General features: G+C 19.1%; 1 protein-coding gene across 1 annotated transcript in view; it reads right to left on the bottom strand.

Moving 5' to 3' along the window:
- The window catches only part of LOC138863507 (lachesin-like), a 228,452-nt gene that overhangs the window by 33,069 nt on the left and 190,383 nt on the right, over positions 1-5,000 (bottom strand). The gene's annotated exons all lie outside the window — the stretch shown is intronic.

Genomic DNA, 5,000 nt, shown 5'->3' with positions numbered 1-5,000 from the left:
TATAAAATCCCAACAATTACAACAATAGTAATGTTAATGATAACAATAATAATGACAACGCTAAATGAAAATGATAATAACAATAACAATAATTATGATGATGATAATATCTAAGGATAACAATAATGATAATAGAAATAATAATAATGATATTAATGGTAATAATGATAATAATAATGATAATAATAATAATAATAATAATAATAATAATAATAATAATAATAATAAATAGACGTTGTACTAGTAGTAGCAGCAGCAGTAGTAGTGATGATGACAATGATAGTAATAATAATAATAATAATAATAATAATAATAACAATAATAAAAATATAAATAATAGTAAGAACTGATATAGCAATAGTAGATATAGTAAGAGCAATATTAATAATAATAATAACAATCAAGATAATGATGATAATAGAAAATATATTCATAACAAGAGTAAAAACAAAAACAAACAAATTAAAGAATGCAGTAACAACAACAATAATAATAACAATAATGATAATAACAATAAAAACGACAATAATAATAATGATAATAATGATAATAATAATAATAATATTGATAATATTAATAATGATAATAATAATAATAATAATAGTAATAATAATAATAATAATAATAAGAGTAATAATACTAGTAATCATAATCATAATGAAAATTGTATTTGAAGTATAATAACATTAATGATTACTATCATAAAGAACTGATAATAGAAACAATAATAATAACAACAAAATATGAAAAAATGGCAGTGATAATATGAACTTTACGATTTCACTGAAAATGATGGTGATGGTAAAAGTAATAAGAATAAGAATAACAATAATGATAATGATAGGAATAATATCATTTCTATAATCAAAATCACAACCAGAATCATCCTGTGATGACTCTAGGATAGTACTGTTGCAAAAATGAGTGGATGATAGATATGATGAGTTTAATGCTAAGATATGAATGATGATGGTAATAGAATAATTTTAATGATGGAATGACTGAGTTATATTCATGTAATAAATAAGCATTTTAGGTCATATTTTACTGAAAGGATAAATTAGTAGTAACAATAATCATAGCTAAACATGATGTTACTGCCGATGATAACAATAAGAATGATACTGATAACAATAATGTTAACAAGAGCATCATGATCATGAAAAGCAAATAACACTTGTTATTTCTATTCATCACAATTGACAAAAAGTCAGAAAGTATACTGGATTCCGTATATTATAGATTCTGTATAGGAGTCGACGCACGCGACTCGAGATCGGCGCCGCCAAGCGGCCGCGCACACCTCGGAGTTCCGTCTACTCGGGAGCACCATAGTACAAACGACATTGCTTAGTGCATTTAGATCCCAATAAGTATTTCATGTTAATATTAGTTACCGTGGACTGGTTCTTTCGAGGAAGGTGGAAAACAACACCGCCAGGATAACGAATTTTTAGTTCACTCTCATGAACTTTATATGTTTGCCTGGAAATCACATGTTGATTCATAATGACGGTAACCATGATAACACACTTCTCTTAATATTCATTATCATCATGATCGTCATCATTATCATCATTCACATCGGTATAATTTTATTATATTATTATATTAGAATATCAGTATCAGTATCAATATTGTTATTATAATTTATATATTTATCATTATGATTATAATGATAATATTATCATTATTATAATTGTTATTACCAATTCCTTACATTTTTCATTAAATCATTTTATATTATCATTATAATATCTTCCTATCTTTACTATTATTACTATTGCTATGATTATCATCATTGTTATCATTATTATTTTTATCATTATTAATTTTATTATTATTATTATTATTATTATTATTATTATTATTATTATTATTATTATTATTATTATTATTATCATAATTATTATTATTATTGTTATTATTATTATTATCATTATTATTATTATTATCATTATTATTATTATTATTATTATTATTATCAGTAATTATTATAATTATCATCATCATCATCATCATTATTATTATCAACATCATCATTATTATTATTATCATCATTATCATTATTATTATCATAAATATTATTATTATTATTATTATTATTATTATTATTGTTGTTGTTATTATCATTATAACCCTTGTCCCTTTCATGACTATCATTATTATTACTATTACCCTTGATATTGTTATTATTATCATTATTATTGTCATTGTTATCATTATCATTATTTTTGTCATTATTATCATTATTATTATCATTATCATTATGATAATTATCACTGTTATTATTTATTATCATTATCATTTGTCATCATTATCATTATTATTACTATCATCATTATTTTTGTCATTATCATTATTTTTTTATATCTTTCTTATTAGTTCTGTTATTATCTTCTTTTATATAATTACAAAGATAATATCAATACAAACAAATGAAAGATAACAACAATAAGAATAACAAAAATAATAGTAATAATAATAATAATAGTAGTAGTAATTAGTAATAATAATAAAAATGAGTTAAAAAATAAATGATGATAATAGGAAAAAACAATAATTAGAAATAATCATAAAAATAAAGTGATAATAACAACGATAATACTTATCATGAATGAAATGATGATAATAATATCTACGTTACTGATCAGACAAGAAAGACAAGGAAGATGATAATGATGAGGATGATAATAGTGGTAATGATAATGATGATGATGATAATAATAATAATAATAATAATAATAATAATAATAATAATAATAATAATAATAATAATAATAATAATAATAATAATAATAATAACAACAACAACAACAACAGCAACAACAAAAACAACAAAAATAATAATAATATAAAATAATAATTATAATATATGAAATAATATTGATAATATTCATAATAATAATGATAATAACGATGATAATGATAAAAGTGAAGATGATAATAATAATGATAGTAATAATAATAATAACAACAATAATAATATTAACACGTATGATAATAACAATATTGCAAATGGTAAGAATAATAGAAATAATAATGATAGTAAAAAATAATGACAATAATAATAATAATAATCATAATACTACTACTACTATTATTATTAATGATAATAATGATCAAAAGATAATAATAATAATAACATGAAAAATGATAAAATAAAATGATAATGATAATGATACCAATAATGATAATAGTAATAATGGTTATAACAACAATAATGATACGAAAAATGATACTGTTTATACTGATACTGTCAAAACTATTACTTCTGCTAACAATAATAATTATCTTTATCATAATGATATCAATAATGATAATAATACTAGCAGTAATAATAACTATTATGATATAATCCTGATAATTGATGATAATATTTATAATAAGAATAACAATAATGATATGTAGATGATGATGATGATGACGACGACGACGATGATGACGATGATGATGATAATGATAATGATAATGAATTAATAATAATAGGAATTAATAATGATAACAGTGCTACTACTATTACTGATGATGTTAATAAGAATGATAGTAATAATAATAATAATAATAATAATAATAATAATAATAATAATAATAATAATAATAATAATAATAATAATAACAACAACAACAACAATAACAACAACAACAACAACAAAATAATAATGATAATAATAAAAAGGTATAATTACGATAATGATAATAGTAATGATAATTATGAAAATAATCATAATGATAACAATAATAACAAGAATAACGATGGTAATAACAATAATGATGATGATGATCATGATAATAATAATAATAATAATAATAATAATAATAATAATAATAATAATAATAATAATAATAATAATAATAATAATGATATTAATGAAAATACTAATGATAATAATAATAATAATAATAATAATAATAACAATAATAATAATAATAATAATAATAATAATAATAATAATAATAATAATAATAATAATAATAATAATAATAATAATAACAATAATAATGATGATAACAATAATTACAATAATAATAATAGTAATGACAAAAAAATGCTAACAATCAAAAATAATAATGATAATGGCAATGATGATAGAAATACTGATAACAATAATGCTACTAATTACAACAATATCAGAAATAAAAATGATGAAAATGATAATAATGGTAACTATAATGAAACTGATGATGATAATTGTAATAAAATAATAATGATAATGATAATAATTATTATATAATAATAACAGTGCTGATGATTATAAATATAACAATAATAACAATAGCAACAAAAACAACAACATAATGATAATAATAGTAAAAAAAAAATATTTAATGATAATAATAAAGGTAATAATGATAATAATGGTGATGGTGACGATACTACTAATAACCAAAATAATAATAATACGTATTATCTTCATCATCATCATGATAATAATCGTAATATAATAAATATGATAATAGTGACACAAGCAATAATAATAAAGGAAAGGATAATAATAAGAATAACAATAATGAACATTAGAATGATAAATAATGATAATTGTAATAAGGATAACGAGAATTATAATCATGATGATTTCAACAATAAAAATAATGATAAAGGTAATAACAATGGTAATTATAATGATAATGATGGTGATGATAATACTAATAATGATAACAGTAACAAAAAATAATATATAATAATAATAACAATGATAGTCATAACAGTAATAATAATAATGAGTTAATAATGATGTTAACAATAATAATAATGAAATAATAATTATAATGATAATGACAGTAATAATGATATTATGAATAATCATACAAATAACAACAATAATAATAACAATAACAATAATGATGAGGATGATGAGGATGATGATGATGATGATTACTACAAGTAATGTTGATAATAGTAATGATGAAAATGAGATAATGAAAACAATAACATTAATACTTATATTAAAGTATTAATAATAATAATTATAATGATACTACCACTTTTATTCTTATTA

This window comes from Penaeus vannamei, chromosome 12, assembly GCF_042767895.1.
Source record: "Penaeus vannamei isolate JL-2024 chromosome 12, ASM4276789v1, whole genome shotgun sequence".
Taxonomy (NCBI): Eukaryota; Metazoa; Arthropoda; class Malacostraca; order Decapoda; family Penaeidae; genus Penaeus; species Penaeus vannamei.
Note: the sequence above shows the minus strand (reverse complement) of the source record. Positions and strands in the feature narration are given on the sequence as shown.